This window comes from Rana temporaria, chromosome 2, assembly GCF_905171775.1.
Source record: "Rana temporaria chromosome 2, aRanTem1.1, whole genome shotgun sequence".
In the NCBI taxonomy this organism is placed as follows: Eukaryota; Metazoa; Chordata; class Amphibia; order Anura; family Ranidae; genus Rana; species Rana temporaria.
Window position 1 is genome coordinate 2,897,621 of NC_053490.1, and position 16,454 is coordinate 2,914,074.

Sequence of the window (16,454 nt, forward strand, 5' to 3'; positions counted from 1 at the left end):
ACAAGTCCCAGCATTTCTTATAAACAATGTTTATTCTACACAGGGGGACTACAAGTCCCAGCATGTCCTGTATACATTGTATATTATACACAGGAGGACTACAAGTCCCAGCATGTCCTGTATACATTGTATATTATACACAGGAGGACTACAAGTCCCAGCATGTCCGGTATACATTGTATATTATACACAGGAGGACTACAAGTCCCAGCATGTCCTGTATACATTGTATATTATACACAGGAGGACTACAAGTCCCAGCATGTCCTGTATACATTGTATATTATACACAGGAGGACTTCAAGTCCAGACATGTACAAGTCCCAGCATGTCCTGTATACATTGTATATTATACACAGGAGGACTACAAGTCCCAGCATGTCCTGTATACATTGTATATTATACACCGGAGGACTACAAGTCCCAGCATGTCCTGTATACATTGTATATTATACACCGGAGGACTACAAGTCCCAGCATGTCCTGTATACATTGTATATTATAGAGCGGAGGACTACAAGTCCCAGCATGTCCTGTATACATTGTATATTATAGAGTGGGGGTGAGTCTTGTCTGTGTCCCCCCCCCGGTGTGTATGAAGGTGCCCCTCCCCCATGGAGGGTGTTATCTGGAGAGGGCGCTGTCCTAGGAGAAGCTTTTCCTTATCTCGGGGAGTCAGACTTCCCTGTGAAATGTAGAAGAAGGTGGAGGACTCTTCCTGATTGGTGTGTTGGTCGGGGGGGTGTGTCCAGTGGTGGGAGGACGGGGGAGGGGGGTCTCTTGGTGATGTGCAGACAGCAGTGGAGGGAAGATTTCCCCTCTGAACACAAAGATGTCACTTTCCAGGAACAGCCAATAAAAGTGCCGCCAGGTAAGTGTAAAATATCGGAAGATACAATGAAAGGCGTTATAAAGGCAGAAGGTGCATTCTATGCATAAAGATACAAATCCTTCTGTGTGCCCCTCCCCCCCTCAGCCCCCCCAATACTTACCTGAGCCCCATCTTTATTCAGCGATGTCCACGAGTCTCTTGGCTGTCTGAGACTCTCTCTCCTGATTTGCTGAGACACAGTAGCGGTGCCATTGGCTCCTGATGCTGTCAATCAAAGTCAGTTAGCCAATCGGCAGCGAGAGGGGGGGCGGGGCCAGGTCACGGCTCCATGTCTGAATGGACACACGGAGCTGCGGCTCGTCCTGGGGTGCCCCCATAGCAAGCTGCTTGGTGTGGAGACACTCAACAGGAGGGGGGAGGAGCCCGGAGCAGTGAAGAGGGACCAGAGAAGAGGAGGATCTGGACTGCTCTGTGAAAATCTACAAAAAAACACAAGACTTTAGTATCATTTTAAAATATACAGATTTCAATTAGGGATGAGCCGAACACCCCCCCCCCCCCCGTTAGGTTCGCACCAGAACCTTCGAACGGACCGAACGTTCGCGCGAACATTTAGAACCCCATTGAAGTCTATGGGACTCGAACTTTCGAATTCAAAAGTGTTCATTTTAAAGCCCAATATGCAAGTTATTGTCGGGAAACGGGTTTGGGCCCCAGGGAACATGTATCAATGGAAAAAAAGTCGTTTTTTTCTGGAGCAGCGATTTTAATGATGCTTAAAGTAAAAAAAGAAAAATTCCTTTAAATATGGTGCCTGCTGGGTGTCTATAGTAGTGGCGGCACGTGTTTAGAACTGTCCCTGCACAAAATGAGATTACTCTCAGGATAAAGTCTTAACGCCCGCCCACTGTATATATATACGTCCTGTTTTTAAAGATGGATATCTCGCTAACGGCAGCCGCTGCCACAACCGAGGTATCTATATTTTTAGTGGGCGGCCGTGTAAACGATAACGGCGGTCTCCGCGGCGGATTCACCGCGAGATCGCCGTTATCGGTGGTGGGAGAGGGCCCCCTCCTGCCACACTTCCGCGCCCTCCGCCGCTTACCGGAGCCGTCGGTAGCGGCGGAGGAGATCGGATGCTGCTGCCCAGTGTGTGAGGACTCGAGTGAGAGCAAGATGGCCCCCACCCGTCCTCATAGCTCTGCTGGGCGGAAGTGACGTCAAAACGTCAGTCCCGCCCAGCGTCTTAAAGAGACAATTTTTTTGTTGTCATTTTTTAAAATGACAATTTTTTTTTATTGCATTTAAGTCCAAATATGATATGTGACGTCTTTTTGACCCCCAGATCTCATATATAAGAGGACCTGTCATGCTTTTTTCCATTACACGGGATGTTTACATTCCTTGTAATAGGAATAAAAATGATCACAATTTTTTTTGTATTTAAGTGTAAAAAATTCTAAAATCAATAATAATAAGAAAACAAAAAAAAAATATTTTAAAGCGCCCCGTCCCGACAAGCTCACGCGCAGAAGTGAACGCATACGCGAGTAGCGCCCGCATATGTAAACGGTGTTCAAACCACACAAGTGAGGTATCGCCGCGATCGGTAGAGCGAGAGCAATAATTCTAGCCATAGACCTTCTCTGTAGCTCAAAAAATGCAACCTGTAGATTTTTTTAAACGTCGCCTATCGAGATTTTTATGGGTAAAAGTTTGACGCCATGCCACGAGCGGGCGCAATTTTTAAGCGTGACATGTTGGGTATCATTTTACTCGCCGTAACATTATCTTTCACAATATATAAAAAAATTGGGCCAAATTTATTGTTGTCTTATTTTTTAATTAAAAAAAGTGAATTTTTTCCAAAAAAAGTGCGCTTGTAAGACCGCTGCGCAAATACGGTGTGACAAAAAGTATTGCAATGACCACTATTTTATTCTCTAGGGTGTTAGGAAATATATATATATATATATATATAATTTTTGGGGGTTTTAAGTAATTTTCGAGCAAAAAAAAATGTTTTAGTCTTGTAAACGCTGAATGTGAAAAACACCTTCTGTCCTGAAGTGGTTAAGACTGCTTGCGGCTTTAATGTAATGTTTGGTCCCTGCAATATGGATGAAAATCACTGAGAAAAATAGCATGAGGTTCCCCGCCCCCCACCCCCCAGGTCATTACAAGCCCCTTTGGCCCTATATACTTTGAAAAGCAGTATACAGGCGGTGCAAACAAGACAGGGGGCCAGATTCACAAAGAGATACAACGGTGTATCTCAAGATGTGCCGGCGTAAATGTGCGCCGTCGTATCTATGCGCCGTACCCACAGAAGCAGATACGCGCGGAAATAGGCTTCATCCATCCGACATAGCTGTTTTCCGCCGGCAGAACTTAGGCGCATATTTAGGCTGGGTGCATCTTTCGTTCCCATTGATTTCCTATTCAATTTGCAAATGAGGGAGATATGCCGATTCACATGCGTACGTTTGTCCGGCGCAGGATACGCGCGGTGCGCATAAGCTGTACGCCCGGCCTAAAGTTACCCCTCATAAAAGCAGGGGTAACTTTGCACCAGACTTGCACAGGTCAGCTGGAGAGCAGCAACAGCAGCAGCGTGACAGACGACCTGAGCAACCACACTTGCAGGACAACACATCTGTGTGCCAACATGCCAGGGGCAGCCGTGGTCATAGCACTATTGCGTCTACGGGCACATAGGAGGAGGAGGGCACAGGAGAGGGTATACCGAAAGCGCATGGACCTCTTTGCCATGGGGGAATCGGAGGTGTATCGCTTGTTCAGATTTGACACTGATGCCATCCTGGAAATAGTCAGAACCCTGCAGGATGACCTCACCAGCAAGACACATCGCTCACAAGCAGTGCCGCCACTGATCAAGGTCATGGCAACACTGCATTTCCTGGCCAGTGGATCTTTTCAGCGTACAAGTGGATTGTTGGCTGGGATGTCACAATCCACCATGAGCAGATGTGTGCACCAGGTTGTCCCCGCAATCCTCAGACGCATGTCCCACCACATCTTCAGACCCACCCAGGAGCATCAGAGGATGAAGGCAAGGGCAGATTTCTACCAAATTGCCAGATTCCCACGCACCATTGGGACCATTGATTGCACACATGTGGCACTACAGCCCCCCCGTGACGCAGAGCACATGTACCGCAATCGGAAGCTTTGGCATTCCATCAATGTACAGGTGATAGTTGATGCCCAATATCTCATATGGCACGTCCGTGCCAAACACCCAGGATCCAGCCATGACAGCTTCATATACCGTCAATGCAGCATCCCAATAGAATTTGAGCAGAACGTGTATGGGGACAGTTGGCTGGTTGGTGAGTGACATGGGTGTCAGGTATGACTGCCCCCCCCCCCATGATGCAGACATCACGAGGGGCACATGCATGACTAACATCCTCCTGTCTTTTCCCTTCCAGGTGACTCTGCATATGCACTTGGGCCCCATCTCATGACTCCATTCCGGAATCCTGAAACCCCAGGAGGGGAAAGATACAATGAAGCACACACACGTACCCGTGGAGTGGTGGAACGCACATTTGGCCTCCTGAAGTCCCGTTTCCGATGCCTGGATAAGTCTGGGGGTACCCTGTTGTATTCCCCAAACTTTGTGTGCCAGATCATCGAGGCATGTTGCATGCTGCACAACTTTGCCCCCCAACCACACAATCCCCCCCTAAGCGAGGCTCCCCCGTCTCCTGAGGGAAGAGCAGTCAGGAGATGCTTTGTGGTAGGCTTCTTTTCACGTTAAACACACACATTAAACATGGCACAAGGAGAATGCATGCATGCACACCACTGTGGTCCCTAGCACACACCCCCCCACAACCCCATTAAATTGGATTAGACCGAAGTACCACGCATGGTACTATGGAGCAGCAACGCCACGTCAAGGCTCCAATTATGTTGCTGTATATTCTTTTCAAAATAAAAAATTACAACTCATATCGAGTATAATAATAACAAAATAAGAATACTCATATCGAGTATAATAATAAAATAATAATACTCATATCATGAGTATAATAAAAAAACAATAATACTCATATCGAGTATAAAAAGAAAATAATCTAACTGGCACTCATCAGGCCTGACATGGACTTTGCCTAGTGCCAAGGCTCCTGACCCTCTGTTGCCTGGGGGCAGCCGCGGGTGGGGGGGGTGGGTCATTGGGAGGAGGAACATCCCCCGGTCTCTCCCTGGCCGCCTGGATTCCCTCCAAAGCCACGGCTATGCGTGTGAGGACCGCATTTGTTTGAGTCCCCACCGCCTCAATGGCTGCTGTATTGGCCTGTATGGCCACTGCCAGGCTCCTCACCTCTGCCACAAGGCCTGTATTTGTGGCCTCCAGTTCACTGACACAGGTCACTAGTGCACTGCTGTTGGCACTGACCTCCTGTGCACTTTGCAAGGAGGCCAGGCTGGCTGCCACCCGGTGCATATCAGACGCCACCGAACCAACATGGTGGGTCTGCCTGGCCTGGTCCCTTGACAAAGAGTCTTCTAGGGTCTCTGGATCACCCCTCGTCTTCCTAGAAGCCTTCCTGGGTGCAGGTGTGGCTTGGGGCCTACTATATGGGGATGCCCTTGAGGGCACTTCCCTTATGGAGGAGGAGGGGCTTCTCAAAAGGGTCGCTGCCCTTGGGGGACTTCCCAAAAGGTTGGCTGCCCTTGGGTGACTTCCCAAAAGGGTGGAGGCCCTTGGGGGACTTCCCAAAAGGGTGGAGGCCCTTGGGGGACTTCCCAAATTTGAGGAGGGCCTTGGGGGGCTTCCCCTGAAGTTGGAGGCCCTTGGGGGGCTATCCCCTATGGAGGTGGTGGTATGGGAGGGTCCTGGGATGGTGGTCTCGTCCCCCAGGTAAATTCCATCCTCAAGGTCCCCGTGCTCCTCCTCTACTTCCTCTAAAGGAGAGGTATGGACACTGTCCTCTTGGGATGGGGTTGGTTGCGCAGCAGCCGAGGATGGCCCCGCTTCATCCTGCACATCTGTGGATGACACAAAACATTCACATGTTGGAGGACCCACACACTTGTCACATGTTACCTCCCCCCCCCCACACATGCTACACACCAGATAAGAGATAAAACACACTCACCTGTCCTCAAGGGCTTATCAACAGACTCAAATCCCTCCAGGCCCTCCACCTGCTCCCTCTCCAAGCACCTGGCTATGACCTGCTCATCAGGCGTCAGGGTGATGTTTAGGGCTGGTCCACCTCCGGTGCCCCTTCTGTGCCTATTCATCTTGGCCACCTTCTCCTTCACGAGACGCCGCAGGTCGTTAATCTTCTTGGCAATTTTTTCTGGGGTCCGTTCTGCATGGCCAAGGGCACTGACCTCCGCTGCAATCTGTGCCAATATCGCCTCCTTACGGACCTTGCTGGTCGTGCCACTCTCTGATCCGTGGAGGTACTTGTTGTACCTTGACATGGCATCAATAATTATTGCCTTCTCTTTTGAAAAGTTTTTTGCCTCCTTTACTTAGGCAATGCTGCTTCAGACATGTTTAATTAAATTAAATACAAAAGTAGCCACACCAAACCTGCTGGTGTACTTTTGCGCTCGACGGGCGCATGTCTGGGCGTATTTATACCCTGGGGCGTAAACGGTGGGCCGGGTTATCTCAGGGGAAACGATAGGCGTAGTTGCGTGCATGCGCAGTGGGACGCGGGACATGTGATCACGTGATGGCGCATGCGCCGTTCGTTCAGGCCTTCATTTGCATGGGGTCACGCTTCATTTAAATGGATCACGCCCACCTCCTTCCCACTTTGAATTACGTTGGCTTACGGCGTCTCATTTAAGTTACGCTGGCGTATAGCAGCGCGCATTTGCTTGCTGAATAGGCTGCTTGCCTCTCTAAGTTTCCACGGCGTAGTGTATCTGCGATGCGCCACGCCCGCCTAAAGATGCGCTGAGGTACGTGAATCTAGCCCAGGGACTGTAGGTTTGTTGTTAAGTAGAATCTGTTTGTAATTTTGAACTGGTACTTCTTTAAAGTGTAGCTTCAGCCATAAAATCTTTTCTTAAGCTTTTCTGAAAACATAGAGAAGGGTTATCACTAGGGTTGAGCGAACCCGAACTGTAAAGTTCGGGTTCGGTACGGACTTTGGGTTTTTCCTGAACCCGGACCCAAACCCGAATAATTGGAAAAAGTTCGGGTCCGGGATCGGAGTTCGGGAAAAAAAAATGCGCGGAGGTCCCCGCTAATTCAATAACCAGACCCTTTAGGTCTGGTATGGATATTAAGGGGAACCCCGCCATCAATTTAAAAAAAAAATGACATGCGGTTCCCCCTAAATATCCATAACCAGACCCGTTATCCGAGCACGTTGACCTGATCGGCCGCAGAAAAGAGTGGGGGACAGAGTGCGGCCCCCCTCTCCTGAACCGCACCAGGCCACATGCCCTCAACATGGGAAGGATGTCCCCATGTTGATGGGGACAAGGGTCTCATCCCCACAACCCTTGCCCGGTGGTTGTGGGGGTCTGCGGGTGGGAGGCTTATCAGAATCTGGAAGACCCCTTTAACAAAGGGGACCCCCAGATCCTGACCCCCCCTGTGTGAAATGGTAATGGGGTACACTGTACCCCTCACATTTCACGAAGGAAGTGTAAAGTCTTGTAAAAAAAAAAACACACACACACACACCGTAGAATAAAGTCCTTTATTAATAAAAAAAAAATAAAAAAACTCCAGCGGTGATAATCCACTCGTTCCCGGCTTCCTGCTTCCTTCCTGCAACGTTGTCCTGATCCTGCGACGGCTGCGGGTGATCTCCAGCGATGAGAAGATCCTGCGACGGCCGGGTGATCTCCGATCCAGCGATGAGACGATCCATCCGGAGAGCAGCATCCCGAACCTCCTCTCATCGCTGGACACAGCCCAGCGAATGACGCGCTGGAGCTGTGAAATTACTTATATAGAGGAGGCAGGGCCACCCGTCACGTGACCCCACACCCTCTGACGTACCCTCTGCTACGTCACTGGGGAAGCCCCGTCTTCCCTCTTCTTGGGCTTCCCCAGTGACGTAGCTGAGGGTACGTCAGAGGGTGCGGGGTCACGTGACGGGTGGCCCTGCCTCCTCTATATAAGTAATGTCACAGCTTCAGCGCGTCATTCGCTGGGCTGTGTCCAGTGATGAGAGGAGGTCGGGGATGCTGCGCTCCGGATGGATCTTCTCATCAATGGAGCGGAGATCACCCGGCCGTCGCAGGATCTTCTCATCGCTGGAGATCACCTGCAGCCATTGCAGGATCAGGACAACGTTGAAGCAGGAAGCCGGGAACGAGTGGATTATCACCGCTGGAGTTTTTTTATTTATTTTTTATTAATAAAGGACTTTATTCTACGGTGTGTGTGTTTTTTTTTACAAGACTTTACAGTGTACCCCATTACCATTTCACACAGGGGGGGGTCAGGATCTGGGGGTCCCCTTTGTTAAAGGGGTCTTCCAGATTCTGATAAGCCTCCCGCCCGCATACCCCCACAACCACCGGGCAAGGGTTGTGGGGATGAGACCCTTGTACCCATCAACATGGGGACATCCTCGCCATGTTGAGGGCATGTGGCCTGGTGCGGTTCAGGAGGGGGGGGGCCCGCACTCTGTCCCCCCTTCTTTTCTGCGGCCGGCCAGGTCAACGTGCTCTGATAACGGGTCTGGTTATGGATATTTAGGGGGAACCGCACGTCATTTTTGTTTTAAATTGATGGCGGGGTTCCCCTTAATATCCATACCAGACCTGAAGGATCTGGTTATGGATATTTAGGGGGAACCGCGCGTCATTTTTTTTTTAAAATTGACGGCGGGGTTCCCCTTAATATCCATACCAGACCTAAAGGGTCTGGTTATTGAATTTGCGGGGACCTCCGCACATTTTTTTTTTCTAAAAGTCCGTGTCTCATTGATAACAATGGGGTTCGAGTTCCCGAACCCAAACATTTTTTTTTTTAAAGCGGATGTGCCAGTTAAAAAAAATATTAAAAGCCAGCAGGTACAAATACTGCAGCTGCTGACTTTTAATATTAGGACACTTACCTGGAGTCCAGCGCCGATCGCAGCAGAGGAGGAGCGATCGCTCGTCTCTCTGCTGCTCCCCCCGCCATCCATGCTGAGGGAACCAGGAAGTGAAGCACTGCGGCTTCACTGCCCGGTTCCCTACGGCGCATGCGCGAGTCGCGCCGCGCCCCCGCCGATTGGCTCCCGCTGTGTGCTGGGAGCCGAGTGTTCCCAGCACACAACGGGGGGGGCGACGGGAAGTGACGGAATGCCCGGCTTTTGCCCGAATGCCGGGCCGGAAGTGGGTGCAAATGCCTGTCTTTAGACAGGTATCTGCACCCCCCTCCGCCCTGAAAGGTGTCAAATGTGACACCGGAGGGGGGAGGGTTCCGATCAGCGGGACTCCACTTTAGGGTGGAGAACCGCTTTAACTTCGGGTTCAGACCCAAACCCGAACATCCAGGTGTCCGCTCAACTCTAGTTATCACCCCTGTAACATTTGTTTTGCTGTCTGTGGGCATCTGTTCAGAAGATTGCACCTCACTTTCTGTCCCAATGACAAATGATTTGAAACAAGGATTGGTGATAAAGCATCAGTGGACAGGAGACACCTTTTACAGAAGAGAATTTCCCTTCCTAGGGGTAGATTTCCTCTCACTTCCTGTTGTCTCCTTCCGTTAGGAGTCGTTTGTAAGTTGGATGTTTGAAAGTAGGGGCCTGCCGTATATACTCTGCAGAAATTTGGACCCTAGGTGTTGGTGTTCCCACAACACTGTAAGCCCTCACAGTTACTCTTGGTGGGCGCTGGAATGCCCTGCTGTGAAATATTAGATCAAGAATTGTAATTACATGCCCCTGTTAAACAGGGGCAGAAAAATTGGGCCTTAGACACTGGTGCTGGTGCCACAACACTGCAACCCCTCACAGATACTGTAATTGGAGCACAGGAATGAGCCTGCTGCAAAATATTGCATGAAAAATTGTAATTACACACCCCTGTTAAACAGGGGCAGAAAAATTGGGCCTTAGGCACTGGTGGCGGTGCCCAGAACCAACAATGTTCTTACTAGCTATCAGCATGAACATTGAGGAGGAAAAGGATATTCAGTCAGCAGCATAACAGGACAGTCACTCAGCATCAGCATAGGCAGTCTCCAAGGGATCTGAAATTTCAAAAAAATTATTCAGTTACATCAGCATCAGGTGCTTGGTAGCTGGTGGTGATCCAAGCCTGATTCATTTTTATGAAGGTCAGTCGATCGACAGAGTCGGTGAAGAGGCGCACCCTGTGATCGGTTACAAAGCCTCCAGCAGCACTGAATGTGCGTTCTAAAAGAACAATGGATGCAGGACAAGCCAGTAGCTCAATTGCATACTGTGCAATTGCCTTCCACATGGCAGTAGAGAGCCGGAATCACCTTACGTGAGAAAAAGTGGTGTTTGGGAACTTGCCACTGAGGTACCGCACGTTCCACAAACTCACGGAAGGGGGCAGAATCTACCAACTGAAAAGTCAGCAGTTGAAGTGCTAGCAATTTAGCTAAGCTAGCATTCAACCGCTGGACATGTAGATGGCTGGGAGAGAACTTCTTTCGGCACTGCAGCATCTGGGGCAGGGACATTTGCCTGGTACAATCTGCCATCGGTGTACCGATAGTAGATTCCCCGCATGTTCTATGCTGTGACACACCTAATTCTTCAGTCCTATCAGTGCAGACTTCAGAGAGGACTGAGGGTATAGTGGGGTTGGAGATCCCAGCTGATGAGGAGCAAGGGGAGGTCCGCTTTGTTCTTTGGTGTGGGTCTTTCAGGTATGCTTGCCAACTAACTGCATGGCAGGACGACATATGTCTGGTCAAGCATGTGGTGCCCAAGAGGGTGATGTTTTGGCCATGCGAGATACGCTTGAGACATATGTTGCAAATAGCAGCGGTGCGATCTGATGCATTCGTCTCAAAAAAGGCCCACACCAAAGAACTTTTGGAATAACGCTGAGACACAGCAGCACCCTGCAGAGGTGTAGCTCTGCGTTGTGATGCAGTCGGTGTGCTGCCCTTAAGCTGGCCCCTGGAGGGCATCCTGCCTCATTGGAGATGTATAAAAGATAGTGCAGCGCTAATAAAGTCCATCAAATAGTCATCCCAGTGATGTTCAAATGGTGACAAGATGCAATCACATGCAGGTGATGAACGTGGATGAAAGGAACACCTCCACCAATAACAGAAATGGCCTCTCACCTCCCAAACAGGACCCTCTGTTAGACAGGGTCAATTGCGCGTTCCCATAGGGATATATCCAGGCAGTACTGCAACAACGATAAATCCAAGACCAGGAGCTCATATGTACAGGAAAACGCCAAAGGGAAGTGGATTCATTCATAAAAAAAGAGGACATACCATAGTGCTCTCCATATATAAAAACAGTTTTAATGAAATAAAAGTTTTAAAAACTCACAATCATAGGCACTAATCCAGTGCCAGGATGTACAGTGAGGAACTAGTGTAATAGTGGACGGCTGCGGGTGATGTCACGTCGTATCCCTACCGAACGCTACGTCCCTAGGGCAGGACTTCTTCAGCGGAGTATAGAGAAGGACGGAGTACACCCGATATATAAAGGATAGTTGCCATGGAGTATAAATCAGTATGTGGGGAAAGAATTAGCAACGCCCATCATGTCATGTGACACGATGTGTCACATGACCAGAAGAGTGATAAAGCTATGTGCACAGCCCTGACCCCTAGTGGGGAAAACATATAATATAAATATAAATACGTATATATCAGGGCTGGAAAACAAAAGACATTCTTCCCCATCAAGATGAAATATATAATATATATCATACACATTATATATAAATAAATGATATATAGTATCCACCGGCAAAGGCACAATAAAAGTGTGATATTAGTGTATGAATAAAATAAATTAAGCATGCGTACAGGTAAAAATCTGCATATATATATACATATATGTAGAAATAAATATACGTGAGGTCAACCGCAGCCAGTCATATACAGTGTAATGCAAATGTATAAAAAAAAAAAAAAATATATATATAAAAATATAATATCATAAAAGGAATTAACGATCAGAAATAAAAAATTAATATCAAAGTCAACATTAAGGCCTTCAGGACAGAGTACATGAGTCTCGTGTATCTAATAGGATTCTCTTTTACTCAATTGGCGGATAAAATTACCGCCCCTCCAATGGCGGTTGACTTTTTCAATTCCCCAGAAACGTAGGCCCTTAGGGTTTTTATGATGAAACTGTTTAAAATGTCTAGATACGTTGTGTGTGGTTTTTCATTGTTTGATATTATTAACATGTTCAGCGATGCGGACGTGCAAGGGTCTGGATGTTCTACCGATATATTGTAGACCGCAATCGCATTCCAACATGTAAACTACCCCGACAGTGTCACAGGTGATAAGCTGTTTAATATCGTATTCCCTGTTATTTGCAGAAGCCAAAAATGATTTCCTTTTCTTAATGTTTACTTTTGAGTGCTTGCAGGGGACACACCGCCCACATGCATAAAAACCCCCCAAAACAGGGCTTAAGCAGTGATTAAATTTGTTTGGGGAGGTAAAGGATACAGACTATCCCAAAATGTACTATTTAGTCCCACTACCAAAGGGGGGGTCTGGGTCTCCCTCATCTGTTTCGGTACTATCAGGCAGCTAGGTTGGCCCAATTATCGTCGGTCTATTCTGGAAGAGAAAAACCTGATTGGATAGAGATGGAGGGTCGGGCTATTCCTAACCGTCCATTAGATGACCTACTCTGGTGCCCACAAAAATTAAGACCTGCTATAATGTCTCCGACACTATCTCAGGCCTTTAAGCTTTGGGATGACCTACGGAATTCCCCTGCTTTAATTTCCAATATGCGTCCGTTAGCTAACCTCTTTCAAATTCCCCAATTCAACCCGAATATGGACACTAAAATTTTCCATTGGTGGATGGATAAGGGACTCTATAGGATTGGACACTTTCTTTCTTCATCAGGCCCAATCACATTGGGTCATTGTATGGGGACATTAGGGATGCCGGACTCTGAAAGGGATCGGCACTCCCGGATATCCCAATTCATCTCTTCAATATGGAAAAATAAGCCACACACCCCTGATTTCACTCATTACGAGCGATGGTGCATTCAAACAACGGAACAAAGAGGTGGCATTTCCATCATATATAACTCACTTTCAGAGCCTGCATCCAAATTCTCTTACATGGAGGCGTGGGAAAGAGATCTGCAGATGACCTGGGGCTTGGAGGACTGGCAAAAGGTAGGGACAAGAGCCTCTAAAGGTCTCATCAACATTGATAGATTGATAGAAGCTAACCTTAAGGTTTTCATGAGATGGTACTTGGTCCCCTGTAGATTGGCAGCAATGTTCCCATCTACATCCCCATTATGCTTTCGAAACTGTCAAGCCCAGGGTTCCATGTTGCATATATGGTGGGAGTGCCCTAAAATCAGAGGTTTTTGGAACAAAATCTTCTCTCTCATCAGGAAGGTGACCGGTATGCCGGCTGAAAAATCTCCACAAATAGCTTTACTAGGGGCCAGAGTTCCACAGACCTCTAAAAATACTCAAAAATTAATAGCCTTCATGCTTACAGGTGCTAAAATTACGTTGGCCGGAACCTGGAAACAACCATCAGCTTCAGTCCAAATGGCCAAGAGGAAAATCTCCTGGATTATGCACCAGGAGAAAATGGTCAGTTTGATACATAATTCATCCCAAACCTTTGAGGCAGTATGGGAACCCTGGGCTAGATATGTAGGCATTTCCATTATATAAAGACGAAGGGAGGCGTGAAGATTTGTCTTTAATTTTTTCCAGGTTCTTCTTTACTTTTTTGTATCGGAAACCGTGGACTAATTTACACAGTCTGTAGTTGGCAACATCATTCTATATTCTCTCTCTTTCTCTTTCTATTTCTGTCTCTTTCTTCCCTCTTTGTTTTTATTATTATTTTTTCCTACTTTTTTTTTTATATATAAATTTGAAGTATAAGCAGTCAGTCTCATCTTTTTTAATTACATTAGAGATTTCTTGCTTTGTTATTTTCTTTAATACGGTGATGCGACCGCGGGAGATGACGGTCTTCTTTTATTTTTTTCCTTCTGGAGTCTCCGGTCCTCGCCGAGACAGGGTAATGAGTTGGGGTTTTCCCTACTCCGAGGTTGCCCCACGGCCCAGGAAACCTCAGTCATTCCGGGGCTAGGGGTGCATCCTCGCCTTTATTAAGCACTTTCTATGAGCTTAATGTTTTCACTGATTCCTAGGCACAGTGTGACCCCATTGAGGGTGCCGGGAATGCTGTCAGTATTGAGTGCTATTGTTTCTTTTAGCTTTATTCTTTTCCGTGTGACAACTTTTCAAAGAGTGAAGAAGAACACCCTGTTTTATGTAGAGTAATGTTTCTGCTCTAAGCCGATTATATGATTTTGATTTTGAATTGTATGTATATCATTTAGCCCCAGTCTGTTCTGGTGGCTCTTGAATTGTACTGCACTGCTTTTCAATAAATGTATTTAAAACCGAAAAAACAAAAAAAAAAAAAAAAATTCAAACATCCTATTATCTGAGATGATAGGAGGATTGAGGACACTCGGTGCCAAACGATCTCTAAGTGATGGCGCTTTTTTGTATATAAATTGTGGCCTAGGTGGTAATACAGGTCCAAGTACCTTATCCTGTTTTAAAATTAACCAATTTTTTGCAATAATTCTTTCGAATTTTTTATGCTGACATTGTAATCCAGAATAATTCTGAAGTTGTGATTGTCATTCTTAACCTCTGGATCAGCAACACGATCGGAGACAAGCGTTAAAACAGGATAAGGTACTTGGACCTGTATTACCACCTAGGCCACAATTTATATACAAAAAAGCACCATCACTTAGAGATCTTTGGGACTGAGTGTCCTTAATCCTCCTATCATCTCAGATAATAGGATGTTTACATTTTTGGGGGGGTTTTATGCATGTGGGCGGTGTGTCCCCCGCAAGCACTCAAAAGTAAACATTCTGCAAATAACAGGTAATACGATATTAAACAGCTTATCACCTGTGACACTGTCGGGGTAGTTTACATGTTGGAATGCGATTGCGGTCTACAATATATCGGTAGAACATCCAGACCCTTGCACGTCCGCATCGCTGAACATGTTAATAATATCAAACAATGAAAAACCACACACAACGTATCTAGACATTTTAAACAGTTTCATCATAAAAACCCTAAGGGCCTACGTTTCTGGGGAATTGAAAAAGTCAACCGCCATTGGAGGGGCGGTAATTTTATCCGCCAATTGAGTAAAAGAGAATCCTATTGGATACACGAGACTCATGTACTCTGTCCTGAAGGCCTTAATGTTGACTTTGATATTAATTGTTTTATTTCTGATCGTTAATTCCTTTTATGATATTATATTTTATATATATATATATATATATTTTTTTTTTTTTTTATACATTTGCATTACACTGTATATGACTGGCTGCGGTTGACCTCACGTATATTTATTTCTACATATATGTATATATATATATATATGCAGATTTTTACCTGTGTGCATGCTTAATTTATTTTAATCATACACTAATATCACACTTTTATTGTGCCTTTGACGGTGGATACTATATATAATTTATTTATATATAATGTGTATGATATATATTATATATTTCATCTTGATGGGGAAGAATGTCTTTTGTTTTCCAGCCCTGATAGATACGTATTTATATTTATATTATATGTTTTCCCCACTAGGGGTCAGGGCTGTGCACATAGCTTTATCACTCAGGCTATTTCTGGTCATGTGACACATCGTGTCACATGACATCAGGCTACTTCTGGTCATGTGACACATCGTGTCACATGACATGATGGGCGTTGCTAATTCTTTCCCCACATACTGATTTATACTCCATGGCAACTATCCTTTATATATCGGGTGTACTCCGTCCTTCTCTATACTCCGCTGAAGAAGTCCTGCCCTAGGGACGTAGCGTTCGGTAGGGATACGACGTGACATCACCCGCAGCTGTCCACTATTACATTAGTTCCTCGCTGTACATCCTGGCACTGGATTAGTGCCTATGATTGTGAGTTTTTAAAACTTTTATTTCATTAAAACTGTTTTTATATATGGAGAGCACTATGGTATGTCCTCTTTTTTTATGAATGGATCCACTTCCCTTTGGCGTTTTCCTGTACATATGAGCTCCTGGTCTTGGATTTATCGTTGTTGCAGTACTGCCTGGATATATCCCTATGGGAACGCGCAATTGACCCCGTCTAACAGAGGGTCCTGTTTGGGAGGTGATATATAATAAACCCTCCTGTCAAAAGCTCTTTTTTTCATAATTTAGTAGGCTTCTTCCCCTGCAGGAAATGCAAGGTATGTCAACATAATGCTCTAACCACAAGAAAAATCTTGGAGTTTTCCTCCACGGTTACCAACAAGCAGTATACTATAAAAACATTTTGTACATGTGCGACTAAGTACATTGTATACTTACTAACGTGTCCTTGCGGCATGCAATATGTCGGTCGCACCATC

At 46.4% G+C, this 16,454-nt stretch overlaps 2 protein-coding genes and 2 pseudogenes across 3 annotated transcripts in view; 2 read left to right on the forward strand and 2 right to left on the reverse strand.

The window, feature by feature from the left end:
• Window positions 1–16,454, reverse strand: part of LOC120926518 — a 574,555-nt pseudogene that overhangs the window by 355,500 nt on the left and 202,601 nt on the right.
• Window positions 1–16,454, forward strand: part of LOC120928403 (zinc finger protein 300-like) — a 1,021,177-nt gene that overhangs the window by 325,277 nt on the left and 679,446 nt on the right. The window lies entirely within an intron of this gene.
• The window catches only part of LOC120926655, a 391,741-nt pseudogene that overhangs the window by 172,685 nt on the left and 202,602 nt on the right, over window positions 1–16,454 (reverse strand).
• LOC120928422 (zinc finger protein 850-like) overlaps window positions 1–16,454 on the forward strand; it is a 99,076-nt gene that overhangs the window by 1,271 nt on the left and 81,351 nt on the right. The gene's annotated exons all lie outside the window — the stretch shown is intronic.